General features: G+C 36.6%; 1 long non-coding RNA gene across 2 annotated transcripts in view; it reads left to right on the top strand.

The window, feature by feature from the left end:
• Positions 1-10,909: 10,909 nt before the first annotated feature.
• The window catches only part of LOC123284347 (uncharacterized), a 55,588-nt gene continuing 49,134 nt past the window's right edge, over positions 10,910-17,363 (top strand). For both annotated transcript variants that reach the window (XR_006525202.2, XR_006526110.2), the window contains exons 1-2: positions 10,910-11,037; positions 11,238-11,345. This is a non-coding gene — a long non-coding RNA (uncharacterized lncRNA). The remainder of the gene's footprint in view (positions 11,038-11,237; positions 11,346-17,363) is intronic.

Raw genomic sequence — 17,363 nt, 5'->3', positions numbered from 1 at the left:
TTTCTTGTCCTTTTGATAATAGCCATTCAGAGAGGTGTGAGGTGATATTGTGTTTTTGATTTGCATTTCCCTGATGATGGTGATGTTGAGCATCTTTTCATGTGCCTGTTGCCCATCTGTGTGTCTTCTTTGGAAAAACATCTATTCAGATCCTCTGCCCATTTTTTAATTAGATAGTTTTTTTTGTTATTGAGTTGCATGAGTTCTTTATATATTTTGGATATTAACCCCTTTGTGGATATACGATTTGCAAATATCCTCTCTCATTTGGTAGTTTGCCTTTTTATTTTGCTGGTGGTTTCCCATCAAACTGAAAACTGTGCAGAAGCTTTTTAGTTTGATGTAGTCTCATTTGTTTATTTTTGCTTTTGTTGCCATTACTTCTGGAGTCAGATCCAAGAAGATATTGCTAAGACCACTGTCAAGGAGCTTACCAGCTATGTTTTCTTCCAGGAGTCTTATGTTTTCTGATCTTATATTCAAGTCTTTAATCCTCTTTGAGTTAATTTTTATGTATGATGTAAGATAGTGGTCCAGTTTCATTCTTTTGCATGTGGCTGTCCAGTTTTCCCAACACTGTTCAAGAGACTGTCCTTTCATCATTGTATATTTTTGCCTCCTTTGTTGTAAATTAATTGACCATATATGTGTGGGTCTATTTCTAGGCTCTCTATCCTGGTTCATTCATCTATGTGTCTGTTTTCATGCCAATACCATATGGTCTCGATTACTATAGCTTTGTAGTACACAGTCATGCATCACTTAACGATGGGGATACATTCTGAGAAGTGCATGATTAGGCAATGTCATCACTGTATGACCATCGTAGAGTGTGCTGAGGGGGAACAAATTTGCCATCCCAAAATATATCTCTTTAACATAAGTATTATTTTAGACCAGTTATTTTTAAGAAACAAAAGACTCAGTTTTTCTTGTTATATCCCCCTTAACTGCCTAAAAGAATTCAGGTAAAAAACCTATCTCAGGAAGCAAGCTAGCAATTTAGCATGACTCAAACTAGGTGGTAGATAGGGAGGGACCTGGAAAACCCTGCTCATTGTGCTCCCCTCTCTGTTCTTCTGTTTCTGTGTGGCCAAATGAACACTTGTTTTCCAAATGTTTGCTCCTTTCTACCTACCTGTGAATTGCCTTCTTTCTTTCCCTTTAAGTCCCTAACTCTCCTCACCTCCAACATCTTTTGTCTTTTACTGTGGATGGCATTTAAGGCGAAAGCTTAGTCTATTTTGTCCAGTTACTCAGTTTTCCTAGGTTTCCCCCCGGTATACATGTTATTAAGCTTTTGTTTGTTTTCCTTCTGTTAATCTGTCTCATGTCAATTTAATTCTTAGTCCAGTCAGAAGAAACAAGAAGGATAGAAGAAAATTTCTTCCTTCCCTACAGTGTTTACACAAACCTTGATGGTATAGCCTACTACACACCTAGGCTGTGGACTAATCTTATGGGACCACCATCATATATGGGGTCTGTCAGTGACCAAAATGTCATTACATAATCCATGACTATAGTTTGAAATCAAGAAGAAGTGTTGCCTCCAGCTTTGTTCCTTCTCAAGATTGCTTTAGCTATTTGGGATCTTTTGTGGTTTCATATAAATTTTAGGATTATTTGTTCAAAATACAAAAGTACCATTGGAAATTTGATAGGGCTTACATTGAATCTTTACATTGCTTTGGGTAATATGAACATTTAACAATACTAATTCTTCCAATCCATGAGTATAGAATAGCTTTCCTATTATTTAAGTATCCTTTTGTGTATTTCCTAAATATCTATTTGTGTCTTCTTCAATTTCTCTCATCCATGTCTTAAAGTTTTCAGTGTACAAGTCTTTCACTTCCTCCAATTTGTTCCTAGGCATTTTATTCTTTTTGATGCAATTCTCGAGGCGATTTTTTTCTTAATTTCTCTTTCTGATGGTTTGCTGTTAGTGTATAAAAGTGCAACAGATTTTTGTATATTGATTTTGTATCCTAAAACTTTACTGAATTTGTTTATTAGTTCTAACAGTTGTTTGGTGGCATCTTTAGGATTTTCTATGCATAAAAACATGTTGCCCACAAATAGTGACAGTTTTACTTCTTCTGTAATTTGATACCTTTATTTCTTTTTCCCACCTAATTGCTCTGGCTAGGACTTCCAGTACTATGTTGAATAAAAACGATGAGAATGAGCATCCTTGTCTTGTTCCTGATCTTAAAGGAGAAGCTTTAAGCTTTTCACCATTGGGTATGATGTTAGATGTGGGCTTGTCATATAGGGCCTTTATTATGTTATGTTACATTCCATCTATACCTACTTTGTTGAGAGTTTTTATCATAAATCAATGCTAATTTTGTCAAATGCTTTTTCTGTGTCTATTGAGATGATCATATGATTTTTATCCTTCATTTCATTAATGTGTACCACATTGATTGATTTGCTGATGTTGAACCATCCTGGCATCTCTGGATTAAATCCCATTTGATCGTGGTGTATGACCCTTTTAATGTGTTGTTGAATTCAGTTTGCTAGTATTTTGTTGAGGATTTTTGCATTTATGTTCATCAGGGATATTGGCCTGTAATTTTCTCTTTTTGTGCTATCCTCATCTGGTTCTTATTTTTTTCCCCAAGTAATTTTATTGAGATCATGATGGTTTATAACATTGTGAAATTTTGAGTGTACATTATTGTTTATCAGTTTCTGAATACATGTCATTGTGCTCACTCCTAGTAGTCTAATTTTTATCCATCACCAAACATAAAGGCCATATATGACAAATCCACAGCCAACATCGTACTTAATGGTGAAAAACTGGAGGCCATCCCTCTGAGAACAAGAATAAGACAAGGGTGCCCACTCTTACCACTCCTGTTCAGCTTAGTACTGGAGGTTCTGGCCAGAGCAATTAGGCAAGAAAAAGAAGTAAAAAGAATCCAAATTGGAAAGGAGGAGGTGAAAATTTCACTATTTGCAAATGACATAATTCTATAGATATAAAACCCTAAAGAATCCACAAGAAAACTATTAGAAATATAATCAACAACTACAGCAAAGTTGCAGGGTACAAAATCAATTTTAAAAAGTCAGTTGCATTTCTATACACTAACAATGAATAGCAGAAAGAGAAACCAAGAATACAATCCCATCAAAAAGAATAAAATATTTAGGAATAAACTTAACCAAAGAGGTGAAAGACCTATACACTGAAAACTATGACATTATTGAAAGAAATTGAAGAAGACATAAAGAAATGGAAAAATATTCCACGTTCATGGGTTGGAAGAATAAACATAATTAAAATATCCATACGACTCAAAGCAATCTACAGATTCACTGCAATCCTAATCAGAAACCCAATGACATTCTTCACAGAAACAGAACACAGAACCCAAAAATTTATATGGAACAACAAAAGACCCCAAATAGCCAAAGCAATCACAAGAAAAAAAAGAACAAAGCTAGTGGTATCACAATCCCTGACTTCAAAACCTATTACAAAGCTATGGTAATCAAAACAGCATGGTACTGGCACAAAAACAGACAAACAGATCAGTGGAACAGAATCGAAAGCCCAGAAATAAAACCACACATCTATGGACAGTCAATCTTTGACACAGGAGCCAAGAACATACAACGGAGAAAAGAAAGTCTCTTCAATAAATGGTGTTGAGAAAACTGGACAGCCACATGCTAAAGAATGAAAGTAGAGCATTATCTTGCACTGTACACAAAACTTAACTCAAAATGAATTAAAGATTTCAATGTAAGACCCAAAACCATAAAACTCCTAGAAGAAAATATAGGCAGTACACTCTTTTACATTGGTCTTACCAACGTCTTTTCAAATACCATGTCTACTCAGGCAAGGGAAACAAAGAAAAAGTTAACAAATGGGACTAAAAAGCTTCTGCAAAGCGAAGGAAACCATGAACAAAATGAAAGGACAACCCACCAACTTGGAGAAAATATTTGTAAATCATTTATCAGACAAGCAATTGATCTCCAAAGTGTATAAAGAATGCATACAACTCAACAACAACAACGAAAACAACCCAATCAAAAAATGGGCAGAGGAGATGAACAGATGTTTTTCCAAAGAAGATATACAGATGGCCAACAGACACATGAAACGATGTTCAACATCACTAATTATCAGGGAAATTCAAATCAAAACTACAATGAGATATCACCTTATACCAGTCAGAATGGCTATAATTACCAAGACAAAAAACAACAAAAGTTGGAGAGGATGTGGTGAAAAGGGAACACTCAAACACTGCTGGTGGGAATGCAACCTGATACAGCCACTATGGAGAACAGTATGGAGATTTCTCAAAAAATTGAAAATGGAAATACCCTGTCTAGTTTTGATATCAGGATAATGCTAGCCTCATAAAATGAGTTTGGAAGCATTCCCTTCTCTTCAGTTTTTTGGAAGAGTTTGAGAAAGATGGGTATTAAATCTTCTTTGAATGTTGGTAGAATTCACTAGTGAAGCTGTCTGGTCCTAGATTTTGTTCGTTGACAGTTTTTTGATTACTGATTCAGTCTCCTTACTAGTAATCTGCCTATTCAGATTTTCTATTTCTTCATGATTCAGTCTTGGAAGAGTATATGTTTCTAGGAATCTTTTCATTTCTTCTATGTTGTCCAGTTTGTTGGTGTATATTTTCTTATTTATAAAAATTTTTGATTTATAAATATATCAAATTCTTCATACACTAAATAACCAACTTGATAGTTTGTCATATTCATGTAATTAAAGTGAAATGACCAACAATTCTCTTCATTACTCTACACTTGAGATTTTTCTCTATAAAATAGGAGGTAATGCTCAGTTTGATAGAAATTTATTTTGGTAATAATAAAATTATTAACTATCTTGTATGAGTTTCTGTGGAACTTTTTATGAGATCAAAAGTCTAGTCTTCCCTATGTACATATTTATTTGATAAAAAAAAGAAAATGACATTTTCCTTCAGAACAAAACGTAGAATTAATAAAAAGTGATACAATTTAAGCATGTTTGCTTAGGCTGTTCAAAAGTATATTTCTTTGGGGTAGCCACACTGTGGAATTTTAAGAAACTTATGGCACTCTCTCTGTAAAGTATTTTAAAGGAAAGAGGGCCCCCTTGCCTCTCCCTAATAACTGATCTTTGGTGTGTTCTTAGAAAAATGGAGCTTAAGCTTTTCTTACTTTTGTTCTTTGAGTCTCATATGCTTATCATGATTGTACCAGAGTTTAATTTCCTGAGTCTTATAATAAAACAAAAAAGTGAAGAGAAGCCAAAAACCATACAGAAGGAAAAATAATCTTCCATCTCCTTTTTTATACATTCAGAATTACGGGGATTAATTCTGAAGACTGATGGAAAATTCTATATAAGAAGGTATTTAGATAGAAAAATTTAAGACTATGGATAATAACTACTTATTGAGAACCCTCTATGTGCCCAGCACCATGCTAAATACTTTACAGACAACAGCTCAATTAATCCTTACCACAGCTCTTTCCAATGCATTATTAAAGAAAAATGGTAATCTGGCACATACTAAAACAAATGAACCATACATTTAAATGATTTCTTTAACTACACTTAAAGGAGTTGTTGAATGCCTCTATGATTAGATGTCAAGGCTAGAAGAATAGTCTGCAATGGTCCCCTGATTCTTGAGAAGAAATGATCACAAAGAAAAAACAAAGTTGTCAGTTGAATTTAGGCAAATATATTTCGGAATAGGCAAGGAACAAAAGCAAATCCGGACAAAAACAATAAATGATTCTTTTCAACTCCCGCCCTTGACTTTGCCTACTCTGCCATTCCACACTACCTCCCAGTGCTGCATCTTCTCTCCCCATAGTAGAACTCCTCTCAGATAACTCCATCCTCTGCTTCCCTCTTCACATTATCTTCATCAAGCATGTCTGGTCTGTATCCTATTCTATTAGGGTACTTTTATCTACCATTAGCTATGACAGTGAACTAATTGGACAAACTAGTTCTTACTTTTGTGTTAATAAACAGCGGCTTATAAGATATTCCTCACAGGTAACAGGTAATATTGTCATTGAACTCCTCTTGTAATGAAATGCCAAAGTATTTCTAGGAACTGACAAAGGGTGACAGGAGAGCAATTTAGGGACAGAGTAAAAAGGGCATTTAGTTCCCTTCAGAGTATACTCACCTACAAATTGTTCATTTAATAAATTTTCTTTCCTTCATTCAACAAATACAGCACCTGTCATATGCAAGTCCAGTTTTAGGTGGTGGGGATACAATGGTGAATAAGACAGTATAACCCTCAGGCAGGCCTCATCTACGTCTGTTACATATTTCTAGGGTCTGCAAAGTCCTCAGAGGTGAATAAGTTATAGACTCCCTGCTCAAGGAGTTTGCAGGCTCAGAATCCACAACTGAGACTTTTCTTTTTTGAGGAAAATTAGCCCTGAGCTAACATCCATGCCCATTTTCCTCTACTTTATATGTGGGATGCCTACCACAGTATGGCTTGTCAAGCAGGCATAGGTCCGTACCTGGGATCCGAACTGATGAACCCACGGCCACCGAGGCAGAACAAGTGAACTTAACTGCTGCGCCACTGGGTCGGCCCCTCACAACTAAGCTATTTTGATGATGCTTTTTCTTCTTTATCTATTTATAAAGTTGGTCGTATATAGGATAAGCACTGAGCTTTACTTGCTCTTTAACAAAGTATGCTGAAGACTGCTGAAGGACAACACCCAACAGCAGTGCTTTAGGGAACTGTCTTCTCTGCTCACTCTGTTAGGAATCTAAATTAGGCTTCACAAACTCAAATATATGCGTGGGCCAAATAGGCAAAAAAAAAAAAAAAAATTGGTGATGTCAACTGAGTATAAGACAAGATGGGTTGTTGGGGACTGTGTTAAGTGGAAAAATATGTATGTTACTTAATGGCATTCAAATACAAAACTTAAGAATACAGTGCCAGCCAACTAAAGTACTACCCATGGGCCCAGAATAATTCAATTTCCATGTCATGACATTTTTATCTCTGATTGGTAGGATTGACTGTTCAAAAGATGGAAGACCTTTAACAATTCTATGAATTCTTGTTATATTTCTAGTTCCATTGGGATGGATAACTACAAATTAGCTTAAGTAATGTTATATTAATCTATTAAAAAATACTTATTTCATGCCTTCAATGTCCTGGACTCTGTTCTAGGTGCTTGGGATACGTATGTGGCAAGCTAGATGAAAACCTCTGTCTTTATGGGTTTACATTCTAGCAAGATAAAGAAACAAATAACAGGGATAATTTTAAAAAGTACTATGACAAAAGAGAAAAGGGGGGCAGTTTAATGGCAAGTAGGAGATACTTGTAGCGGTTATAATTTTTAATAGGAGATCAAGAAGAACATATTGAAAAAGTAGATTTGAGCCAGTTCTTTAGAGTCATGATGGAGTTACCATGAAGATAGTTGGGATGTACATGCCAGGCTGAGGGAAGAGCCACTTGAAAAGATAATTTGTGATTGTCTGAGGCCTGTTCAAGTGACATTAAGGAGGCCAGTGGCTGGTGAAGTGAATGAGGGGTAGAGTAAAAGGCCAAGGGCTTTATAAACCATTTTAAAGTCTTGCTTTTCTCTCAGTGAAATGGGAGTTGTTACATGGCTTTGTTCAGAGAAAATGATCTAAGTTATGTTTTATGAAGATTATTCCAGCTACAGTGTTGAGGATAAACTCTATGTGAACAAAGGAGGAAATGTGGAGATAAATTTGGAGGCTATTTTAATAATCCAGGCAAAAGATGATAGCTTATAAAATATCCCTCCCAGGTGATATGTAACATTCTCACTGAACTCGTCTGGTGATAAGGTGTCAAAGTATTTCCAGGAAAGGACAAATGGCTCAGATCATTGTGGTACCTGGGATTTATAATTGTTGAGAAATTTGACAAATCTACTAGGGTGGTAAATGACAGCAACACTGAATTATCACATGACGACATGTGATTAAAAGTCTTGTAGTATTAGGGAAGAGGGATCAAGAATGTTCTGAAAGCAGGAATGAGGACTAAGGAAGACAAGTATGTTGTCTTCAGACCCACTAGCACAAAGGCTGTGTGTGAAGGGGCTGGGAATGGCCACTGCAGAGAGCTATGGGAAGACAGTCCTCAGGAAGGAACTAGACTTCAATTTCAAAAAGAAAATAGACTATTAAGAGAGGGGTTGGAGAATGAAGATAGAGGATTTTGCTGATGATGAACAATGTATCTCAGAGGGTGTAGTGAAAGTTTTTAGGAATTGAGTAGGGCTAGGAGAAAGATACAGCAGAGGCAGGGTAAATATATAATTTATCTTCCACACAGGACATTTCTTAAAGTGTAAGGGGGGGGACCATTGATGCAAATGCCATTACACAGCAAGCACAAATAGGAACCAGGTCAGGCCCACCTGGAGTCATGGTAGAGGTGATGGCCCTAATTGCCTCCTGAGGATTAGAGTGTGAGAGATGAGGGGTGCCCTGGAATCTGTTTCTTGAAGTGACAGCCTTGAAGAGGGTTAAAGGGCCTAATGAGATTAGTCTTGCTGAAGTCAAGCAGATAGCGGCAGAGCTGGAGTGTAGAGAGGGAAGTTGCATATTTGAGCTGAGACCTAAATGATAAGCAGAAGCAGCCTTATTTCAATGTAGAAGAATAGAAAAAGAGTTCCAATAGAGGGAACAGCAGGGGGAAAAGCTTGGCATCTTTGTGGAATATAAAGGCCTGGAGTATAATGAACACTGGAGATTAGGGGAGTAAAGCAGACAGTGGCTGGATGTAGCATCTTTTAGGCTAAGCCTCTATTTATCCAAGTTATGAATAATCATGTAAACTAAGAATCTTTTGAGAATAAAAGGGGGTTCTATTGTTGATTATGCTATGACAAGAACGTAAACCTGGCCTGTTGAAGGCACACTGGGATGTAAGGTCATCTAAATTTTGAGGCTGGTGAGAAGTGACTCTAAATTGCTGAGGTTAGACTATCTTTCTTATATTATCCACCTGGTGGCAGTATAGGACAAGACAGGATATTTTTTGCCTATCTGACCTGATATTGACCTTTTCAGGAAGTCTGTGTGTGTGTTTCCAAAACCTTCTGCGATTTGTTAATTGTGTTCATGGAATGCATCCATGCTTTTTTATTCTGCGGTAACATTTATAGACACTGTAAAAAACCGGAATACCCACCCTAATGGACAAATAGTCTTTTATTCAAAACAGATATAAATATTTTCCAAAATACTAGTCATACTTCCTTAAAAGGAAAGCCTTGTTGCTTTATAACAAGATTATGAACAAAGTGTATACATTTAGAAATCAGATATGGACTAAGAGCTGACTGTTCTTTGGGTTGTCGCTGAGTCAGCCTAACATAGCAAATTTAAGCTGATCAGAGAGTCAAGACTTCTAAGTCATCATGTCTTTTTAATTCCAACTTAAAAATTTAATGTCAGATTTTCCTCAAATGGAAGTGTCTCGACTCTGTTATTGGTTGTGAGATAAGCCAGCCTGGGAATCAGAGCCAGCAAGGGCCTCTTGATGGGAGATGCAGATGGGTCAATTGTCATCACCGAGGAAGTCAGGGACAGCCAGGCAGACAGGTGGCTTTCTTGGCAGGTTAGTGGAACATGGCAGGAGAAGCATTTGGCAGCAAGTAACAGATAAAGCTCCAGGAAATTTGTCTACGTCTGGGAAACTTGGTAGTAGAGAAGGGTCTTAATCACATGAACAGAGATTTAGTCCTTGGATAAGGAAGAAGAACAGCTATTTTTAATCACATCTCCCCAATTACCATGCTCAAGGGCAAGAGTTATTGGAATACTGACCAATTCCCTCTAATTGTCCCTAGGAGAGTCTCAGAACGGCCTTTATGGAGTTGGATGTGAATTCTGAACAGGTGGATGGAGGGTAGGACCAGACAAATATTGACAGACCATTACACTATGGCACTAAGAACTTCTGCTTAAATAGCTGTGGGCTTTACTCTGGTGTGTTAACCTCCTAAACCACTAGAACTCCCTTTTGTAGTGCAACGATGATAGGATTCATTCTCTTTTTTGGGTATCATGCATTATAAGGACCAAAATACTAGATGGGATCCCCACGTTTTCAACTAGGGCACTTAACTGACAATGGGAGATTGACTAAGGGGCTTGGAAAATAGGATTTCTAGAGGCCTAGGGTTGAGCAGACCCAGAGTCACCAAACCTGGTTTTGTTTTGGTGAGGAAGATTGGCTCTGAGCTAACATCTGTTGCCAATATCCTTCTTTTTGCTCGAGGAAGATTGTTCTGGAGCTAACATCCCTGCCAATCTTTCTCCAATTTGTATATGGGGCACCGCCAAAGTGTGGTTTGATGAGCAGTGTGTAGGTCTGCGCCCAGGATCTGAACCCACGAACCCTGGGCCGCCGAAGTGATGCACATGAACCCAACCACTACACCACTGGGCTGGTCCCTCTAAACTCAGTTTTTACTTCTTTAAATTTATCTCCATATTACTGAGCTAAGAGAAAAATAAAGCTATGTTTCTGTAATATATTCGGCATCATCACATACACAGAAATCTCTGTGAAAACCTGGCAAAATGTTAACAAACATGAAAGTAACTTTAATGAAATTTAGCCCTTTTACTGGATTTTCCTTTGGCTTGCCTTTTCCTCTTGGCACTGGGCAGGTAGGCAGGAAAATGCTCACAGCTGTGTTGATCGTTGTTATTAATAGCAAATCCTGCCTTAATCCTTAGCTAGAAATAATCCACTCCCTTTCCAGAAGCTCAGTAGTTAATTTTATCTTTCATTTACTGCCTAAGAGTTTTGTCATTATGATGATTGTAATTATTATTAGCTACAAAAATAATCAGGATACTTAAAAATGCAGAAGAGATTTTGGGAAGGAAGAGAAGATAAAAATAGTACATCTCAAACATATTATGAGAGACAAAGTTCATTTTTTCTCTTGCAGACTCAGATATATTTGTGAAGTTTTTTCCATTTTCACTCTCAGGTAAACAGCAATGCTGGTTGTACAAATTCATCTTTAGTGTGATTTTTGAAAAAACAGGAAGATAACAAGTGTTGTTCTGTGTTGGCTTCGGCTTGACCTGTGATGGGAGCCTGTTATAAATTATACAGAAGTTTTAGAAAATGTTCATTCCAGTTACATAATATGCCCATTTATTAAAGTCATATGGTGCTTTCTTCTAGGAAGATCAAAGTGGTGTTTAGAGAATGATCATGAAGTGAATGCTGACTCCTTTCACGCCGTGACGAGTGTGATGACTAAACAGGGGAGAAGACACTGAGTGCTGAGAGGTAAGAGAGATGTGGAAAAGCACTGAACAACAGGAGTGAAAAAAGTACTTTTTAAAAGGTGCTATAGAGCATCTTTTAGTCATCTTTGTATGTTTGAAAAGCTGTACTTCTGTGTGATACTGAAAGAGGTAATTGCGTATTAGGGTATTGAATCACGACACTACAGTTAAAAGCTGTTCACTTTTTAAGTAGCAATCCTGACAGGGGCAAAAATCACATGATAGGTGCACAACAGTAGCTTTTAATGCTGAGAAAAATAACAACAAAAGGTGTCAAGAAGGAGTCATCCATTTGCCTTAGTGCCTCACCTCAGGGCTAACCCATCTTTATGATAACAAGGCTAATAATTGATCTGTCCCTTCAAAGAAAACTTAAAGCTATGCTTAAATAAGCTGAATTGAACGATGCAGACTTGGGAATTCTATGGCCATTTTCATATTGGCTGCTTCTTGTGTTAGCTTTGGAATTCACAAATTACTAGCTTTATCTCTACGAACTGCTTTTTCTGGCACTTAAAATGTGCATAATGTGGGTGGTTGTGAACACTTTATTTGCTTAACAGCTGGCCCCAGAATTAATTCGGGAGGACACTTTTTTTTTTAGAACAGTGGTAGCCCACTGGTTACCTGCAAACCTTATGGAGCCTATAGACATAATGACCTGAATGATATGTATTAAAATAAGCCAATAATTTAAATTTAGGAGATTTTACATAAACTTCAGACTCCTATATTCCTTGAAAGGCCAGATCGGTGTGCACACATATCAAACACTTTTTGTAGCTAAATATTACAGCTGTCCCCCTTAGACCCAGCATGCCCTTTGCAGTTTGCCATGGTCCCATCAGTTTCTGTTAGCTTCCCAACACTGAAGCAGGGTGTCAGTTGCCATGTTTCCTTGGACTTGCATTGCTTTTTACTGACATTCAGTTTACTTTAGTCATTCATATTATCATCTCTTCTTGATGAGTATTTGTATTTTTGCCCTCTTTTATTTTAGAAAAATACCTTTATAGAAGATAATAGATATCTTGAAGGCAGGAGCCTTCAAGCAATCAAAGCAAATTGATGTAGCAGTTCATTTGAGACAGAAAACAAAAAGAATTTGATTTCTGCTTCTAAGACGGAAGAAGAGAGAAGAAAAGGAATGGCAGGAGCCAGGGAGGGTGGATAATTATAAAATATTTTGTAGCACTAGCAGTACAACATGGGGTGGTGTGGCCCAAGGAACTTCCCCGATATTAGAGAGGCCATGGGTCATTTCAACAGGAGGGTCATCTAATCATCAAGTTCTAGTTTATGTTAGCCTGTATAGGATGGCTGGATGGTCCATTAACTGAACATCTTCTTTTGAAGCATAAAGCTAGAAATCAGAGGAAACACCAATATTGTTAGGCACCCCAGAAATTCAAAGAAAGCAGGGAGAGGCCTTGTGTCTTGTACAGGGTTTAGAAGGGAGTTTCAGGGAGATTTTATTTAGGTTACAGGTTACTGGCAGATCCCTTTTGACATGTTTTACATTATGATCCCCCTTTGGATTATAAAGACCTTTGTATAACCTTAGAGTTTGAGAGCCCTGAGAAGAGGAAATAGTAAAGAACTCGATTCTTTAAAAATATTCATTAAAAATGAGCCAAGTTGTATTAATCTTACTTTTTTCTTTGAGAGAAGATTAGGGAAATGTGGCACATACAATGCGTCTGGACACCAGCTTTTGACAAGGATTCATGATATTGTGTAATAGGCTGGAAAGTATACTTAGTAATCATTTAAAAACTGTTGAGTTACTCTCAGCTGATGTTCTCAATATTGGTTAAATATTGAGTCAATGGTATCCAAAGGTAGATAGCTATAAAATTGTGAAGTTTCTGGACAACAAGCATCTGTTGAATTGAAATTTGTTGTTAACTTATTTGATGGAAAGATAAAAATAACTCATCAAATTTGTAGATGACTTGATGCTGAAGATGAAGTTGAAGTCTATTGTATGAGAGCTTGATTCAAATGTCTCTGTAGGTTAAAATACAAGTTAAACATAAGAGCTTCCTTAGTAAGAAAAAATTTCATAACGTTCTAAACTTGCCAGTGTGGCTTCATAGCAACATAGATGAAAGAATGTTTACATATCTTGTAGAAAAATAAGCTCACTATGAGTTACTAGTTTTATGTGATTGCCAAAATGGCTTTGTTAGTCTCAGAATCTATCAAAAGAAACATAGCATCTACAATAGGTATGAAGAATTGATTTCATCTCACATGTCAACTCTGATTAGTGATAGGTCCTGCCTAGCATGCAGTGTTGAGGGGGAATCTGAGACTGTATCTAAGCTTGGCAGGAGAGCATTGCTATCAATCAGTGACACCTGTCGTGACCACAGCATGGAGAGGTGGCACTTCTATGCGCCTACTGTCCTTGGTGGAGAATGAGGGAGATGATGGACAAGCCTTGCTTTGCTCTGTAATGGTTATACAGCATTTGGAACCTTTATTTTTGTGACAGCTTCCACTCTTAAAAATGTTTGAGTTTCTCAATGTATATGTGTATTAAATCATCATGTTGTAGATCCTAAATATATACAATTTTTATTTGTCAGTTATACCTCAATTGGCTGAGAAATATAGTTTGAGTCCTTGTCATTCTTAGATGGGAGTGAGTGGAAGAGGGAAATGAGACCTGGGAATCGGAGATGGTGCCTTTCCTTTTAAAACATCCCCCCCCCCCCTTTTTTGCTTCTGGATGTGTGTCACTTGGTACATTTTACTTTTTTTATCAGGTTCATTGCTACATCCTGCCTCTCCCTTTTTGATTTTGTCTGCTGTAGTCTTTTGCTTAGACCTCAAATCTTCTATTCTGGTAATTTTTCTCTTGTATATAGATGGAAGATTTTCCGTCCTTGTCCCCAAAGCAGTGGTTCTTAACCCAGGGTGATTATGACCTGTGGAAGATGTAATTTTTGGTTATCACAACTGAGGAGTTGCTACTGATACCTAGGGGCTAGAGGCCAGGGATGCTGCTAAATATCCTGAAATGCACAGAGGCCTTAACAGCAAAGAATTATCCAGCCCCGAATGTCAATTGGGCCAAAGTTGATAAAACTTGCCCTAAAGGACCGATCCTGCTTTCTCAGTCAAAAACAGGCTGGCTCCAGTAGGTCACTGTTCCTCTTCCTGTGGGTTCTGTCTAGTTTAAAAGCTCAGATGAGCTGGCACAAATTGTCTTCTTATTAATATCTACTACCCTTCTGACATGACAGACCTTCGATTATTTAAACAGTTCTATTATGAGAGACAGTAGGATGTAAAAGAAAGACTCTGAACCTGACGGTCTTAGTTCAAATCCAAATGCCCCCACTCATTAGATGTATATCTTAGTTTCTGTTTTTGTAAAAGAAAAATCATCATCATAATAAAGTAATAGATGATAGTAATTACAATATTTATCACATAGGTTTGTTTTAAGAATTAAGTGGGAGAATATACATATGTGTGTGTACATATGTGTGTACCTAGCCAAATGACAATGTTAACCTTGACTGCATCGAGAGGCATAGCATCATTAACAGGGATGAAAAATAGATTAGATTTAGAGCAGTTATGTACTATATAAGTAGTAATATTCTTTATCCTGAGGTTCTTTTTTTTCTAGACTAAATCATTTCACTTATTTCAACTCTCTAGTAAAGAACATGGTTTGTGGCAACTCTCACGGGTCCTTAATTTCAGGTCAGTCGATAGGTTGTCAGTGTCTTCCTGACATGGAAAAAATCAAGATTCTGCGTTAGGTTCTAAAGTTAATCTGTTAGAACCATTTATTTATTAAACTGTTCAAATATTTTTGCTTTTTTTTAAGGAGAAAGACCTTAAGGCTTTTCTCTTATTTTAAAGGAATTCACACAATTTCCTATAATTGATTGAATTAATCATGAGATTAGTAAGGTCAGAATTGATGGGTTAATATTTACAAGCTTAGTGAATACAATCAACTTCCTGTGACAGAGAATATTTACAACTTGAAAAAAAGCGATTTTCTACAACAAAATTTTAACAAATGCAGTTTCTTACTACAGAAATTAACAGTCTCAAGGATATAAGTCCATAATTTTTAGAGACATCATAGACTTTTGCCCTTTTTAGTTAAATTAGAAACTTAACTTTGTGTTGATAATATCCGTAATGTGAATAGATTTAATGTAAATATAGTGGTAATTGATAGGTAAATATTCACTAACTTTATTCTTATTAATCTAAAGGAAAGCTAATGTTTAAATATGTGCTTTGCATTTTCAAAATCACTTGTGTCAACAGCTTGTTAAAGTTTTTCATTAAAATATTTCTTATTAAAAATTGAAGGGCTAGCCTGGTGGCGTAGTGGGTAGATTTACATGCTCCACTTCAGTGACCCAGGGGTTTGGATCAAGCCATGCTGTGACGACATCCCACATATAAAACAGAGGAATATTGGCACAGATGTTAGCTCAGGGCCAGTCTTCCTCACCAAAAGAAAACAAAAAGGAATTGAGACTTGTGGCCTCTTATTTAAATTTACTTTTAGTTAAGATTCAATAAAAAATATTAAAGCTTGTAATAATTTTTGCATTCCACAAATGTAAGGCCAAACCAACATATTATACTATTGAATTAAAGGCAACATTTCCAAATTTTGACGTAAATATCACTCTTAAGTCATCCTTCTTATCTTGTACTTTTACATTTGGTTACAGAAAATGCTACATTTAGTAATACTACTGGGGTATATTTTGTATTATAACTAAATTTTCTTTGTGTCAATTGAAGCGTACACAGTGAGTGGTAAAGATGTAGACACAGGAGCCAGGCAGCCTGGATTCTAGCTGTCTTACCTTCAGCAAGTTACTGAACACCTCTTTGACTCTGTTTCCTGATATGTAGGTTGGTGATACTAATAGTGACTTTCTATTAGGATTTTTGTCTTGATTAAATGCATTCATATATTTAAAAGCACTTAGAACTCTGACTGGCTAAGTGGCTAGTAAGTCTTAATTATACACAATTTCAGAATATTATATTTCCTGCAAACTCAGAAAAAAATCTGTAACTGTTTCATGCAACTACAACCTTCCCCCCGTTTTTAAATCGAGATAGATACCAGCATTTTTCAAAAGAGAAGGAAGAGGAAATTATGGAAAACTTTGTTTTACTCATTTGCAGTCTCAAAACACTAGACAAGAATGCATTTATGAGTTAGTGATTGAAAACCATCACTTTCAACTGTTACCAAATATTCAGGATTGAGGAGAACAATAATATTGACTAGGTAAAGAGGATGACTTTTAAGTCTGACTACACCATTCTCCTGACCTTGAGATGCACAAAATCATTGTAACAAAATGTTTAAATTTAATTCGAACTCAGAATAGTACTATAGCTGCATGGCTAAAAATTACTAAATCCTTTAAGATCACCTACATTATGCTGAGGTTGAGGTCTCCTAGGATGTCCATGACCAATAAATGTGTACTTTTTCTAGCTTAGTATTTCTGTGTAAGCTAAACATGGAACTAACTTTTTTATTATTCATCCTATAGCAAATGGTCAGACAGTTCTAATAACAGAGTAATAATGCTGGGCATTATTAATGGAGATTTTACTTCTAAGCACTGCGTACTTTGTATAGTTGTTTCATAAATAATTGTTGAATTGAAGTTTAACAAAAAGTCTTATGATTTTTAAGAACTTTCAAATGAAATATATATTTCCATATGTGTTTAGTTTCTCCTTTACATGCAAGGAGATATCCTTTAAGTATTCTGTGACTGAAGAGTCTTGGGTTGAGTTCCCTTAAGGCAGAGCCTGAGACAGGGATTTGGTGCATGAGATTTACTGAGCTGTGCTCTTCAGGAAAGGCCTGTAAGGGAAGAAGTAAAGCAAGATAGAGGAGGGAAAGACTACAAGAACATGTAGCCTCATGTCAAGTGCCATTTCTGAAGCATAAACTGTCCCTACAAAGTTGTTTCCCCTTGAGGCAAGATGGCCAGCCATT

This window comes from Equus asinus, chromosome 3 (genome assembly GCF_041296235.1).
Source record: "Equus asinus isolate D_3611 breed Donkey chromosome 3, EquAss-T2T_v2, whole genome shotgun sequence".
NCBI lineage: Eukaryota > Metazoa > Chordata > Mammalia > Perissodactyla > Equidae > Equus > Equus asinus.
Note: the sequence above shows the minus strand (reverse complement) of the source record. Positions and strands in the feature narration are given on the sequence as shown.